This window comes from Sminthopsis crassicaudata, chromosome 5, assembly GCF_048593235.1.
Source record: "Sminthopsis crassicaudata isolate SCR6 chromosome 5, ASM4859323v1, whole genome shotgun sequence".
Classification (NCBI taxonomy): Eukaryota; Metazoa; Chordata; class Mammalia; order Dasyuromorphia; family Dasyuridae; genus Sminthopsis; species Sminthopsis crassicaudata.
In genome coordinates, this window is record NC_133621.1 from 174,307,041 (window position 1) to 174,324,349 (window position 17,309).

Consider the following 17,309-nt stretch of genomic DNA (forward strand, 5'->3'; position numbering starts at 1 on the left):
TTGTACAAAGCATCATTCTAGGAATTAAGCAGTCTTGAAATTAATTGGATTATAGAAACAGTAGTTTAAGAAAGAACTCCCAAGGCACATTGGATATTCAAAACCCAAAATGGAGAAAAGGCAGCTTTTTGGAGCTTTTGGAGATAGTTAGCTGGATATTTAAATTACCAATTGGAGGTCCTACTTCCTTCTTGAAACCTTTATCAACTCTTCTAGCCTAGTTTGACCTAGCTCATCCATGACCTGAGGCAAAACTAAATTATATATTGTTTATTCTTTGACATTATTATGAATAAATCTTTCTTTAAAATATTTCCCTAAGCCAGTACCTTGTATAAAGTAGGTATTTGCATTCTATATTTGCATATAGTATATATATGTTTTTCTGCCCTTGTTTAATTGTGTTATCAATGTGTGACTCTGTGACACAGCTATTAAGTCTCTAAGGCTAGATTTTTACTCGGCTCTTCCTGATCCCAGGTCTGGCATTCTCTCCCCTGTACTGTATATTAAATGTCCTTTGAGAGGCACTAGGCATAGTAGAAGGCATTGGCTTTGGAGTTAAGATTTGAACTTAAATTAAAATTCCTTCTCAGTCACTTAGTGGCCGAGTAACCCTGGACAAGTCACTATTCTGATCTCTAGCTTCCTTTCTTCTGAGGCACTTATCTCACTGATTTGAAGAATTTAGAAGGCTATGTGAAGGCACTTTATAAAAGCTATAGCTATGCCAAATAAAGATCATTTCAAGTTATTCAGCAGCTCTTTATTAAGTTTGAGGATCATTCAGGATACTTCTTTATCTTTCCTTTCTTGTATGTCTGCCATTTTCAATACCTATTTTCTAACAGAGGTTGAATAAAGAAGGTGAAATTCAGCTCTTGATTTCTTTTTTAAAGATTAGGTACAAAGATATGGAGGAGGATTTAATGTAATAGATAAAATAATTTTAGAGAGTTAGCTGGATATTTAAATTACCAAGATCTTTTAATCTCTATCTTCTTCCATAGGAACATATTCTTGATTATAGAGTTGATTTTAAGTTGGATTAGATTTCAAGAGAACAATTTTTTTCTATCACATAGAATTAGTTAATAACAAAGATTAAAGGGTCAATATTTAAAGAATAGAATTGACATAATTAATCTTAATATTAATAGAGCTAACAAACTTAAATCAATAGTGCATCTTTCTATTTATGAGTAATTCACTTAAATCTATGGGTCATATATCCTTAGAGTAGTTATTAAATATTTGGGACAAGGGAAATGGTTGGCTACTTTATTTATTTATTTTATTTTTGTAAATAATATATATTTTTCCAATTACATGTAAAGATAGTTTTTAACATTCATTTTTATAAGATTTAGAGTTCCAAATCTTTCTCTCTTCCTCAATTCTTTCCCCCTTTCCCCTCCCCAAGACAGCAAGCTATCTGATATAGGTAATGCATGTGCAATTGTGGAAACAAATTTTCACATTAGTCATGTTATAAAAGAAAAAACAGAACAAAAGGGAACAGTCACCAAAAAAGTGAAAATAAGATGTTTCAATTTGTATCCAGATTCCATAGTTCTTTCTCGGGATGTGGATAGCATTGTATTGCTTAGAAGAATTGTCTATCATAGTTGATTATTGCACAGTGCTGCTGTTACTGTGTACAATATTCTCCTAGTTCTGCTCACTTCATTCAGCATCAATTCATGGAAGTCTTTCCAGGTGTTTTTTGAAATAGTTGGATGCATTTTTAATCAAGTATAAGATATCCTCCAGAAAGTTGCCAAGTCCCTGAAGATATGCAACAGACTGACAAAATGGGATCTTTTAGGAGCATTTAATAGCAATCTCTTTTTTAAAGCTGCATAGAAAGAAAATTTCTAGGTCTTGTCTGATGCATATATGATAAAGAGGCTTGTCACTTTTTGAGGGCTTTGATAAGATAAAAGGGTTTCTGATTTTTTTCTCTCTGGGATCTATGAAGTGATCAAGCTCTAGAAGTGATGTAGGACAGTGCTTCTTAAACTTTTTCCACTCTTGAGCTCTTTTCTCATGACCTGAGAAATTTTTAAGTGACCGCATCTCAAATCTGAGCCAAAGTATTTCTGTCAGTGTTCATGCATGTGCAGTGTAAAGTCTGTGTGTTGTATTTTTGGAACCAAGGTTGTAGTGAAGTTGCACAATGGCTACGATAAACACTGGATTCATAATGCTTCTGATTCTGAATTAATTTCTGGTCTTTTTCTTCTGAAACCTACTACTATTGCCAATTTTTTGTGACCCTCACAATCAGACATGTAACTTCATATGGAGTCATGACCCACAGTTTAAAAAGCTTTAGTGTAGAGTACAGGTGCTCTAGGGTATGTGGGTAATGGAATATAGCTATACTGAAACCACTGCTAATCTCTTTTAGAAACCAGGATAGTCAAAATGAGTATGTTTGGGGTCTTCAGTGAATTTCTGATGTTTGTTTGTGGCTAGGGAAACCCTGAGTAGAACCTATGATGGTGTAAATATGATTAATGTGGACCAACCAGAAGTCTAGAAAGGTGTCCTGGAGAGCAACATAGTAAAATGAGAATTTCCCACTCCTTTGTAATGCTGGTTAGTGGAAACAACATTCCTGAAGGTTATAGCTTCTCCAAAGCTAATTTCAGGAGCCCTTTGTGGATGCTCCATTATTATTGTCCCATATACAGAGGTGAATAAAAGGGGGACTTCTGTTATTAGCCTAGCTCTGGAGAATAGTTGTTCTAGGATTAGATCAGTCTTGTGACAAAAACTGTAAAACTCTCAACAAAATATGGTAGCAACACTGGCATATCAAGGCCTTATTTGAACTGCCTGAATTCAAGTCTGTATTCACAAAGCATGAAAAATAATATAGAATTAGATGTGCTCTTGTAAACCAGAAGGATTTTTAAAAAATATTGGAACAAATAGTGTCCCAAATTGGTGCCATAATTAAGGTATGCAGAGCTTGGCTCCAAAGATCCCTTATGTCTGTTTTAAGGGAAGCTGTTAGTGAGAAGATAATTGTATATAGTAGCTGCAGAGCCATTAGAGGAGCTTAATCTATATAGAAAGCTTTGGATATTAGGCACTTCTGGGACACTGCTTCTACTGTGATGTTTCATCTGCAGATATTATCCCAAATGGGTACTTTTTCTCTTCTATTTTTTTTTTTAAATTGTAGAGTTTGCATTTGGGCACAGTTGTGTAAAAAGATGAATAGGCACCCAAAGATACTTTGACATCAATGAAATATATTGAATGAAGTGAGAAAAACAATTAAGGTTTCAAAGATAAAGGTCCTTGAGTTTGTAGAGTGCATTTGGGTATTGAGATGAATTTCAAGGGAAATTCTAGATTTCAGCAACAGCCCAAATTCAACATGTGCCTGGGAGCTGTATGGTTTCCTAAGGTTCAGAGAAAAGAAAATTAGCAAGGTCAAACTTGCAATTTGTGTCTAACATTAACAGCCTTTGTGGTAAAATCTGCAACATCTAGCATCATAATAAGCAATAAATTTAAGCAACTAGAAATGAGGAAAACCAAAGAAATCTGGCAGTGACAGAGTTAAAGAGTCAGTACAACCATTATGTCCAGTTTAAGTAATTAAGAATTATTTTTCTTACTGTCTACTCATGTTCATGATGTCTTTTCCCCTCCTTTTTTTTTAACTTTTATAATCTAATCTCTTACATAAGAGATTTGTGCAAAAGCACAAAAAAGTTTTAGTTAAATCACCTCCTCCCTGACTGTTGCAATATTTATAAAGCCCTTTCTTTTTAATACACTGTGAGAAGAGCTTAGTAAAACAAAGAGTATTAGAATTTATTGTTTTAAGATTATTGATTCAATAAATTAACAATAATTTCCATGAAGGGTAGATGCCCTGATATTATAAAATTTTATTTATTCCTACTTGAACTAGCATTGATTAGAGTATTCAAATTGTCCCCACACTAAATAATCATTCTTTCTAGGTAGAATGGCTTTTGCCATGCAGGAGACAGTAAAATAAACATCCAGCTAGAAGTGACAATGAATCTTTTAAAAATCAGAAACATTATAATTCTTTTTTTCAAGAGGAAAGGACTAGTTTGGATAGCACTTTTACCTATTTTGATAGGAAAAGCAAAGCACAAAAGTGAAGTTTCTAGTCATTTCAAAAGGGGTTTGCTTTTGTTTTCTTCATTTGGGCTAAAAATATCATTCTACATTGCCTTTAAGAACTAGTTGGATATTTTTTTTTGGGGGGGTGGCACTTCCCTTCTCCCCCTCCTCTGAGCCCCCTTGTTTTTGTTCTTGAAGTGGTGACTAAACCCGTTCAAGGTAACTTTCTGAAGGCAGTCATTGTCAAACTGGTAATAACTTGAACAAACAGACATTGCTTTTTACTCCATGGCCACGGAACAGATTAGTTTGAAGTAACAGCATGAAGAAAAGAGAACAATTGGCAGTGTAGCTCATTAGGGGCTGTAGACCTGCACGTGGCTGTGCTACTCTTCAGGATCAATTCATTTTTATATAATACAACAGTGATAGGGTCATCTTTCTTTTTCATAGATTTACCCATTCTTCTTTGTGTTCTTTGACATTATGTATTTTAAGCCTTAATGTTAAATTTTTTTCTCCTATGGTAGTATTTTTTTGGGGGGGGAAGTTGGGACTGCTGATTTGTTTTCTGTTTAACAGGAAATCCTCTGCTAAAATGTGATTTGGAAGTGGGATTTTGCAAGAATTAAAAAATAAAAGTAAAAAACAAAAACAAAAACTAGATCAGTGTTCAATTGTTTTTAGAATGCCACTCAGGAATTTGAAGTTGTCAGATTAACTGTTGTATTTACTGGTCTGTTTGATTAGGTGAGCATAGTTTTATATTCCCTCTTGGAGACCTAAATAGCAACTATTTCCTACCAAAACAGCATAGAAAACAAAGGCCCCATTCACAAGGCAGCGGGCAATGCTCTATGGCCCTTTGTATCTCAGAACAACATAGTTACTAAGTTCCTCTAAGAGAAAAAGGTGCAACTAATTTATTTTCAATGTACATGTAAATAGGCAGAGAAGGAATCTTATTGCCTATCAAACGAAAATATTCCATCATAAATTAAAAATGATCTTTGTACTGCTGGCCTCCTTTCAATACTACAGCTCAGAGATCAATGTGGTCAGTTCGGGAGAACATCTGACAACGAACTAATATAGGCAGAAATAATCTGGCCTCATCATTGTAATTGTTCATAAATATTTCCAAGATTTATTAATATAGCAGAATTCAATCTGTGACAGCCAATCTGGACAATTCAAGCCTCTATGTATATCTGTCAGTAATATACTTTGGGTCTCAAAATAAATCTCTTCTCACTTGCAACATATACTTTGAATTTCCCAGGTTAGTTGTCTATGCTGCTTCAATTTGCCAGAGTTGGCAGAGTGATCTAAAAGCAAACTTGATGGTATGAATGTTCACTCAGGCAAAGCTGTGATATAAGTACAGGATTTTCAAAAATTGAAATACTTGATTTTTTTTCCTTTTGTAATATTTGAGAGAGGTAACCTTGTGCTTGAGTAAAGGAAACTATGGATCTCTATAGTTCTCCAAAAAGCATATGTGTATCCGGGGCATAGAACCTATAGGTAATAGGATAGATGTTGGTCTTTTGAAACAGTGTTGGATATGCCTTAAAATTTAATAAAATTTCTGCCTTTTCTCTCAGTCTGAAATGTAGGCACCCTTCTGGTAATATTGCTTCTGGACAAATCAATCAAAGGAAGGGAATATTTGGATGCACCAAATGCAAAAATATCTACATATGTTGGAAAAACACATTTTCTTGACCTGCCTGGTATGTAATTCAAGAATGAATTATTTAACTTCTTGACTCCAAAATGAACACTTTGGCTAACCTATTAGCTTGGCATTGCAGCTTCGCATATTTCCCAAGGTTCCAGTTTAAATTCCAGGGCTGGATCATTAATCCAAGGTAGAAGGGCTAGGCTTTTCTGGTGATACTGCCTGAGTCAGGTGGTACACTGTCTCTTTCTCACCAAGGATTAAGTAAAATGAATGGCACAATATTCTTAGCACATAAACCACAAATGGATCACTGAAATTTGCTACCTTTCTGAGGGTGGGGTTACTTGGAAAAGAGATGGGGCAAAATTTCCAAGAATTTCACAGACCCCTTTAACAGAGTGAATGTAAAAAGTGGAATGAGTCGATCCTTTTTTCCCTCTGGATATTTGCATTATTGTTTGCATTAAAAATAGCCTTACCCAACTAAAGTCTTTTTGTTCTATTATCTAAATGGACTCAGTTATTCAACTTGGTAATTTGTTGAATAGAAATAATTTTTTTTGTTGTTGTTTTTAATCCATGAAAGTGGTTTTTTTGTTCCTTTAAGATATTCTTTTAGGATGCAGGAACCATATATTTGCCAAGTAGCAAAAACTGATCCAATCTCTTAGAGTCTGTGTTTCTTGCCACATGGGGTTCTCCATTTCATAGTAGACTCAAAAACCTTTCACATCCCATTAAAAAAAAGTCCTGGTATAAGAAAAAAACATTATCCTTTAGAATTCTTCCCTTACGATGGATAGTCTTGGTTGGCCCATTTGTTTAGAGAGTGCTTTTAAAAGTGTTTATATACTTTTGCTAGAAGGAGATTTCAGGAAATCGCCATGGTCTTAATAAAGGACTCCAGATGTAAGGGCAATCATAGTAGAGAAGAAATTTTTCCCAATTCAGAAATTGTACATATGCAAAAACATGACCACCAAAGGTGATGTTCTTTTTGTATGTATAGGTGGTTTATGGCTCACCCTATTGGCAGGAGGCACACAAAACATTTTCTCAATTGTGCTAATGACCTGTCAGTCTCAGTAGAACCAGTAACTTGGTGAATCAGAGATGTGGCTATAACTGGAGTATTTATATTATGAAATCAATCACTTCATATAATGATTAACTGAACATATATGATTTCACCATTAGTTTCTCTTGAGATATACATATGTGTGTGTGTATACATCTATACACACATTCATTTAATATAAAGCCTTGGTTCTATATGCAGTGTGTGCTGTGATTTCATTTGCAATGCCACTCAGGGTGGAAAAAATGCAACACTTATTTAAGCAAACAGGCTTCTTTTCACAGTGGACAGAGAATACTGTTAAACAGAGGAAGCACAATATCCCTTTTCATAGCAAGAGATCAAATGTCTGCAGAAGAGTTTAATTTATACCTCTCCGTGTGCCAGCGCTGAATCGGAGACATTGCAGCATTTCAGTATTCTCAATCAGGTCATAGTTTCCAGCATGAATGACTTCATCCCTTTTAAAATAGAACAAATAGAATAAATGGAATTCCACATCATGCAAGGGGTAGGGATTATAGGAAATTAAAGGGCATATTGAAAATGGTGCTCAGCACACTAAATAATTGTGACATCGAGCTGAGAAAATAAACTTTGTACTGCAAACTCGTCTCAATAGTTAGCCTGTGAAGAGATTTGTTCTAGCTTTCTAGGATAGTAGTAGGGAATACGGTATTGACATTGAATATATTTGTATATATATTATACACACATCTATTACATTAATGAAATAACATGTCCATCAAGTGAGTGATAAATCACAGCAATACTTTTTTATAATAGTTTGAAAAATCCTGTCACATTTCTTTAACATAAATTCTGACTAGCAGAAGTTGAATAAGATCCTCAGGTACATACATACATATACATATATATGCACATCTATATATATTTATAAAGGCATTCTTATAAAACAATTTACAATGTACACACATCTATATATAATATGTATATGTGTGCATGTGTATATGCAAGTGAGAAAACTATTGCCTCTATACACTTATATTTCACTGCTATAGAGGGCAATATAGCATATAAATATAATATCCACATAAACATATATTTATGTAAACTTTTGCTTTTGTATGAAATCATGATTTCATCACTATAGAGAATTCCCAGGGAAGAAACTTCTAGCAATGATATTTGGCAACTATTTTACAACTTAAAACTTGAGGAAATAGTCTGGAACACTGAAAAGTTAAGTGAATTAGTTTGGTTCACAGACTCAGTCTGTGCTAGAAATCAGAAAATCAAGAGATTTTGAAGATATTTATCTATACAAGACACTATGCTGCTTCTTCAATATATATGTTTTTGTAAGGGATGGGATTATTAATTATATATATGTGTGTATGTATGTATATATATATGTGTGCATATGTGTATAAATGTAAATGTAAAAAATATATATATATATATGCATTGTACATCTATATATAACTATAGAATCTATATTATATAATAATGTGATTTATATCATAATACATACCCAGAAATATGACTTAGATTCAATGTAGAAATCAAATAGACCCATGATTTGATTCTTAATATGATCTGACTTTTTTGCTTTTTTTAGACTTTTTTAAAATGAATTTTTATTGTGGGACATTTTTGCATACATTATAATCTTAACCACCTGCAAGACTGAGGCTAATGGGACTTTTGAATTTGGAAGTTCTGAGCTGGATTAGGCTATGCTCATGAGGTATTCAAATTGAATTCAATATTAATATGGTGAGCCACAGAAGTGGGAGGCCACCAGGTTGCCTAAAGAGGGCCAATTTGGCCCAGGTCGGAAAGAAACCAAATCAAAGCTCTCAGTAATGATTTTTGGTCCATGAATAGTTCCTGCATTTCCCATCCTGGGTAAGATAATGAAATCTAGTCTAAAAAAATGAATAGCAACAAAATTTTGTTGACAACTTAAAAAAAATCCTTAAATTTTCCTTTGTATTCCTTCCCCTTTTCCTTCTCACCACAGTGAGCCAAATAATATAAATAGTTTTTAAAATGAAAAGAAAAATAACCCAAAATGTATGTAATGTCATATGCTTGTAGACCCTTCACTGTATAAATGAGTAGACAGGGGTATCTTCTTAGAGCTCATCTTTGAGGTCCAACTTATGCTTTGTAGTTTAGCAACATTCCTTTTCACTGATTTTATGGTTGTTATTCTTTCCATTTATACTATTGCCAAGGTACATATTGTTGTCTTTTAGAATTTTTTTAACCAAAAGGGCATTTAATTCCATTAATTGTTTAAGTAGATAGATTTGAATTTGGAGTTGAATATAGTTGGCAAACTTGGAGAGAACCCTATTCAACTTGTGCTAGCCGGGATTTTTATTAAAGAAATATGACAGGATTTTTTACAAATACTCAAAAACTATATTACTATGATTTATCACTCACTTTGAGGGTCCTGTTATTTCATTAATGTAAGTATTCCTTCTAATGGTGCATGTCACAATCCACTGATGCCTTCTCATCCCATGAGCCTTTTCACCATGTCCTTTTCTAAAGCTATCCAACATAATGAGAAGCTTCCTCTCAATCTCTTTATATAATTACATGGATAACAATGGAACACATGAGCCGTTCAGCAGTTATGATTTATTCTCACTATATGACTGACCCACTTACTTTTTTTTCATATTAAACTTCAAAAATTTTATTTGCTCTGTTTTTCTAGAAGATTTTTCATCATTTATATCCTACAACCTAAGATACAAAATTTGGAGTAAAAGGTCCTGATTTAAAATTTTGGCTCTGTCACTTATGATTTGTGTAAATGTCACTGTTAGGCTCCAGTTTTCTTATCTACAAAATAATGAGACTGGACTAGATAACCTCAGGATTCCTTCCTAAATATGATTCTATGACCAATGATTGAGTGGTATACCCTGAAATACTATTTTTTTTTATTATCCTTAGATGAGTGATAAAATAAATTCAAGCTATTTTTAAATGTGCCTCTCCAAGGAGAACCATCATTCTTTTTACTTGTGACTGCCTTCTGTCCCCTGGTTTGTTTATAGTAAATTGAGATGATTCAGCACCTCTGGTAACATTTTCAACTACTTATCCATCATTGGGCAAGGATTTTATGTTCAGTGTATTGTTGTTCAGTTGTTTTTCTGTTGTGTCTTTCTGTGACTTCATTTGGAATATTTTTGGCAAAGATAGTGTAATAGTTTGCCATTTTCTTCTCCAAGTCATTTTATAGATGAGGAGATTGAGGCAAAAAAGATTAAGCGATTTGTCCAGGATTATACAGCTAGTAATTGTCTGAGGCCAGATTTGAACTCAGAAAGATGAATCTTCTTGACTCCATGCCTGGTATTTTGTCTAGTATGTTACCTAGTTGCTCATATTCAGAGTACCAATAGCTAAATTTGTTTATAAATGTTTTAAAATCCATGTTATTTTTAGCCTCCTCTGTCATTTTTTCTACTACTCAGCCGACATCACTTCAGAAGAAGGAAAACATGCAGGACTGAAGGCCATCTTGTATTCTCTTCATTTATCATGGCTAAGTAATTCATCACCAAGTTGCCTGCTGCTTGTGATTAACCTTTCTTTATTTAGAAAGATTTGGCTTTGGAAAGCAGGTATAGTATGTTGAGAACAAATCTAATAGTATATTTTAATTAGGTTGTCCAAAAGTTTATTTAGAAAATATAAAAATATAATGGTAGAAACAAAATAAAAATAGAACCTGTTATTCATAATTTAGATTCTGACTTTTCATTTTATTGTTGCAATTTTCTATACAAAATAAAGCTATATTTTTTCAACCAAATGAATACACACCAAACTCTACTAAAGCTGGTATATTACATATAAGCTTTCTGCTGATGAATGATGAAAATACAATATTTCCATTCTGCTTTATTCTCTTCGCAACCATGCTTGTGACATTTGATGGCTGTGTAAGTGAGATTTGCATTCCTTTTTAAAAGAGCCCAGAACCTCCTTTTGGAAGATTACTATTGAAAAAAAAAAGCATGAGGCTCTGTGAGAAAAAGGGAGCACAAATCCATTGCAGGTGAGCTAGCTGAACTTAATCACATAATATATATTATAATATATCCCAAGAAATTCATGTTTGGTTTGAATCTGCTTACCAGTTAGGCCACTAGGAGATAGAATGACTTACACTGGATTCTGGCTCATTGAGCTGAGTGCATGTACTATTTCTCCTCACAAGTAATCAAAAATAAAAGGAGAGAAACTTACTCAGAGGAGATTGCTGACATGGACTGAATACAGGGAGAAGTTTGTAAGCTTACCGCCCCATAAGATTTCAGCCTAATTTCAATGATTGCTCTATAGTGATTTGTATTGCTGGAAGTTATTTTAAAAACTTAATCTGGTTCATAGGAACAAACCAAAATTTCCATTTATGGATTCTAGTGTCTACATCAAAGATTTAGGCAACAAAAGAAAATGATTTCCCTTTGTGATGCAATACTTAACCATTCTAGGCACATTTGTAGGTCATTACATACCTTAAAGAAAAACTAACCCAAACCAAAGACTTCTGGTAATCACCAGCAATTAATGCCTGACAAAGCAAGGTAATAGGTTCAGTGACTTTTGCAAAAGTCCTCCTGTAAATGCAATACGGATCAATAGTAATACTTGCTCTTCTGTAGCACCTTCTCAACATATTGGAGAAATAAGGATTACACAAACAGATGGGGGGAAAGATCCAGTTTAGATCTTTGAAAAACTGACTTGACCTGGCCAATGTCAATATACTAGTCAATATTCAAGTTGGAAGGAGGAAATCCAGATTGTCTAGCTAGCTGTTCCTTGCATTATTTTTAGAATCTGTAACCTTGGATTTAGTTTAAAGTATGATGGGGTTGTGGTCTTAATGACATCGATAATAAATACACCAAAGAACACAACATAGAGTATGAAACAAAACAATGTAATCCTTACTCTTTGGAAGTATTACTTGGAATATGAGATATGATACTGAGAACTGTATGCGTCTTCCATGGCAGAGGCAACTAGTAGTGTGGTGGGTAGAGTGTACAATGTAGTGCTTTGCTATTATATCTTAAAGACCATAAGGCTTTTCTATTCAATTTATAGCTAAAATCTTCTACATATGTTTTCTCCCTATTAGAATGTGAGCTCCTTGAGAACAGGGGATGACTTATTTTTCTATTTGTATCTCCAACTCTTAGTAATATGGTTTTTGCCTATAGTCAGTGCTTAATAAATGCTTTCTCATTTATTCATACACAAGTCATTCCTATATATGTCACATGCCATCCCTCTGTACAAGGGGGAAAAGGTGTGTCTTGTTAGGAGGACTTCAGTTTGATATAGTGTCAGATGGTTTTTGGCTCTGTGACTAGGGAAGTTATTTAATCTCTGTCTCAAGCTTTTTCGCTGTAAAATGTGGATAATAATATCATCTTTTCCCTTCCTACAGTTGTCTGTGGATTAAATAGGATTGTGAAGTTTTTAGCACAGTGACTGAAACACATTAAGTACTTAATAAATGCTTGTTTCCTTCCTTCCTCCGAGCAAGGTAAGGTTTATTAAAAAAGAGACAATTTTAACTAGTGACAAAACAATGATCATTTCTTGAATTTTTGTATTTCAAATGATAATTAAAACAAAGAAATGTAACAGGTAGAGGAGATATTGATGATTTTTCATCACAAAATGATTAAATACCCTTACAAGGAATTATAGGGGAGGATGCCTAGTACATCAATGGATTTTAATAAATACTTGTTGACTTGATTTGCCAGGGACTGGATCTCTGATTTTACTGGCATATGTAATTCCCTGGTGAAGAAACTCCCTTTACCAATGTAGGCCCAGTACCTTCTCTGCAATTTAACAATTCCCTGGATCTAAGAGAGTGACTAACCCAGTACCATCAGTCAGTATGTCAGAGGCAGCACAGGTACCTAGTTCTTTCTAGATTATTGTTCAGCTCTATCCTCTATGTCACATTGTTTCATATAATCATTCTCAAATTTAAAAATAAACAAACAAAAAAAAACTTAGTGCTAGCCCAAAGTTTAGAAAAAACATAAAAAGTCAATAAAAATTTAAGTAAAGATTGAATGATTACTATGAAGAATATTTTCGATTAACACATTTGTTGACCAATAATGTTCAATGTATATTATCATTGGTGAGAATAGATATAGCTTATGACTTTTTCCGTGAGAATTTTTAATAAGCTTCAGTTTTAGAGGCAGAAGAATAATTGTACGTATGATTTACAGATGTACTATTTCCCCTAGTCCTCCCCCCCTCCAATATTTTTTATTAATGCCTTCTGTTCTCACCACCAAAGTCCTTGGCACTGTCAACTGGTTCAACATTAGACACTGATATCATTTTATTAATGGAAATGACATTAAAAAAGATTCATTACCATCTGCTTTGCTGCTATACCCTAAAGACCATAGGGCTTTTCTATCCAATTTACAGCTAAAATCCCCTACATATGTTCTCTCCCTATTAGAATGTGAGCTCCTTGAGAACAGGGGCTGATTTATTTTTCTATTTGTATCTCCAGCTCTTAATAATATAGTTGTCACATATAGTCAGTGCTTAATAAATGCTTTCTCATTTATTCATATCCAAGTCATTTCTATATATGCCACTTGCCACCTTTCTGTACAAGGGGAAAAAGGCAAAACAAAATTATTATATTGAACAGTATATGTGATATTCTAAATCCATAGTATCCCATTTATTTGCCAAGAGGAAGGCAGTATCGAAGGAGTATGATGGAAAATATTTAACAAACATCTCTTCAAGAAGTTTAAGTTTAATTTGAATTATTAACATTTTCTCCACCACTTTTTAAAAGAAAATCTATAGAACACACTTTTATATTTGACTTGTATTTTCTCTATAATTTCCCCCAATAGTATTTTTATTTTTATAATTAAATATAAAGATAGTTTTCAACATTAATTTTTGTAGGCTTTTGAGTTCCAATTTTTTTCTCTCTCCTTCACTTCCCTCCTTTCCAAGACAACAGGTAATCTGATGACTTTCTTAAATCTAGAAAATCAACAAAGCTACATACAAATCAAACTTTAATTTATATCATTTGCCAATTTTGGAGGTAGAAATTGTCATAATGGAAATATAACTATACATTTTTAGTATGACTTTGAGCTGGCTCCAGTAACCCCCCTCCCCTGGTGTTATGTTACATTATCATTCTCTAGCAACAAGAGCAATCTTTAGAATAGCTGGCAATACTACTTTCTTTCAGGAAGCAGCCATTTTATTTAACATCATAGTCATTATGTATTTTGAGCTCTTGTGCTGCTTACTTTACTCTGTATGAGTTCCTATCTTCCAATGTTTCTCTGAATGCTTTATATGTGTCATTTCCTTATGGCATTCCAATATTCTATTCCTTTAACATAATATAGCTTGTTCAACTATTCACCAATCACTAAGTACCTGTTCTGTTTCCATTCTTTTTTTCTTCCAAAAAACCCAACACTACTTTGATGTATGTGGGGACTTTTAAATTTGGCTTTGATCTCCTTGAGAGCTAGATCACTAGATCAAAATCTACTAACTTTTATTTAAAGCATGATACATACAAAAGCTAAATTAGAGACAGCATTTCTTCAATATTTTTAAAGTTTTATGATTTAATTATGGGTTCAAATTAAAAATGATTCCACTGTTGTGGGTATTCCCTACACTAATGGATCATAGCTATTCTCAATCTATTTGACTGCTAGCTGGTACTATGGATAGAATGATAAGCTTGGAAACATGAAGCCCTGAGTTCAAATTAGGCAATTTGTTTGAAGTAAACTGAAAATTTTTTATACTTTTTTATTACATAATAATTAGATAGCAACCCAGGATTGGTAACCCAACTGGGGATAAGGAAAAAAAAAACATGCATAGGGCTTACATGTCAAAAGAAGATTTATTAAATGTGTGCAGATTTAATTCATTTACATTATTTTTCAGGGGAAAGAACAATAGCACTAGAAGTTATAAAATTCCAATATTTAAAAATCATATCCTTCTATACATAAGGAGAAAGGAGCATAGGACTGCACATATTGCCTTGTATTTTGTCTAGACAGTTGATTGAAAAATTTTCAGCGTGAGCATTTACACCATGCTGTCAAGGGACAGGTCAATTCTTCAAGAGCATCCACAGCTGTGAATCATAATATCTGAAGGAGTTTCAGGGCAGCCTTTGCTGACATAGGTGTTACAGACTGGGAATGAAATGAATTGGAGGTAGAGGGAAGAGGAGAGAAGTCAGACAACACAATGGCCTCTCAGTCAGAGAGGTCAGAGAACAGAAACTGCCTCTCTGTCTCCTTGTATCATTCTCTCACAAGAGGAGATCCATTCTGCAGGTCTGGGTTGGATCTCCAGCAGCCACTGTCAGGTGGCTCCTGTGTATTCCAACAGCTCCCGTGTATTGTAAAATTATGGGAATCAGCCAACACTATAAATCAGGACTTGATTTTTAAAAAATTTTGTTGATTGTTCTTGACTTAAGAAAATCAAAGATAACATGTTAATACAGGTCAAACATAAAAGTACATTTTTTTTAAATCTCTTGGTAAATCTTTACTAACATAGCCTTTGCTGCATCACACTCTAACCTAAGTCAAGTAATTCATCTTCAATTTATAAGAAACAAATGCACCTGTTTCAAAGTGAGAATGGCAAACAAGAGAAGCAGGCCTATATTGTTATGGTTATATCTTCTGTGTAAGATTTGGGGAGAACATGAAAATGAATTGCAAAAGATAAGAAAAAATATAGTTTAAGAAGCTATATAGGTAACATAGTGGAAAGGATCTACTCAACACAAAATGGGCTTTCGAATCTGTTAACATTCTGTGGATATAAGATGCAGCATTTAAGTTATTCCCTTGTTATCCTTCATTTTCACTTTTGGGAAGGACCCTTTCCCTCTTTCAGTCAAACATTTCCTAGATCAGAGGTGTATTTAACACCTCAGTCTGCTAGCCATATGCAACTCACAGGAACTGAATTAAAATGTAATTGGGAAATACTAAACAAAATAAATAAAAATACAATAGAGAATGGCATTTTAAATGCAAGTCATTTTAAAACCAAGTCAATATGAGCCTACAAGGATTCTTTCATGTGGATTAATTGCCACTGTTTTTATTTGAGTTTGATAACTAGATAGTATCTAGATGATATTTTTTCTACTATTACTTATATGTAATTTATCACTGGTAACATACTAGAAATGACTTTTATTTGACTATATCCATCTTGAGAAGAGTACAGAATGTGACAAAATAGATGAATCTAAAAATCCAAACAGGAAAAAAATAAAACAATTAAGTGAAGAATGCTTACTAGCTATCAATCAACAAACATTTGTTAAGCACTTACTATGTACTAAGCATTGGAATAAAAAGATAAAAAATGAAATAGTTTTGGCCCTCTTTGATCTTACATTTATTATGGGAGACATGTGTACACATAAAGAGAAGATTTATATAATATACAATATAGATACATAACATACACATATGCATTCCCATATATAGGATATTCCAAAAGTGCTTATGACTACACTAAGACTTTTGGAATACACTGTGCATAAGTGTATAAATGTATATATATATACATATATATGTATATATATATATATATATATGTATGTGTGTGTCTGCATAGATACTCACATACATATATACTAAATAAATATATGATATAAAATTTCTTGTACTTAATATTTTATATATATATATATTTGTTATATATACATACACACACACATATATATATAATGCATATATATATATATACATACATATCTAATATAAGATGTCCCCAAAGTCTGAGTGTAGTTTTTAAGCCCTCAAAACTTATGACTATGTTAAGACCTTTAAGATACACTGTGTATATGTTTATATATAAAGGATGCATATAATCATGTATGTATGTGTATGTGTAAATGTTACTATATATATACTAAATATGTATATGTGTAAAACCTCTTATACCTTTTTCATATATATATATATTTATGTTATTTTTAGATGTTTAGATATTTTATGTACATATATGTATGTATAAGAAATAAATACAAGAAGCTAATTAGCTTGTCAAATGTCATATAACTAGAATGGATGACAATGGGACTTCAACCCAGATCTTTTAGGCTCTGAGGCCAGATCTCTATAACTATGCCATACTTGTCCCAATTTTGTCCCAACTCAGTGATTGGATTGGGTTTTTTTTTTCTTATCTTTCTATGTTTTGATTAATTTAGGAAAAGTTTCTCTTATGTAATGAGGAGTAATGACAGATATTGTTCCATCTATGACCTTTAGCCATGGCAAAAATACTATAAATACTCATGAACCTATGTATGAAAGCAGATTTGCTGGT

At 33.2% G+C, this 17,309-nt stretch overlaps 1 long non-coding RNA gene across 1 annotated transcript in view; it reads right to left on the reverse strand.

Annotated features, from left to right (window-relative positions):
* The window catches only part of LOC141543490 (uncharacterized), a 260,856-nt gene that overhangs the window by 110,621 nt on the left and 132,926 nt on the right, over nucleotides 1–17,309 (reverse strand). Inside the window, exon 3 of the long non-coding RNA XR_012482451.1 lies at nucleotides 7,257–7,345. This is a non-coding gene — a long non-coding RNA (uncharacterized LOC141543490). The remainder of the gene's footprint in view (nucleotides 1–7,256; nucleotides 7,346–17,309) is intronic.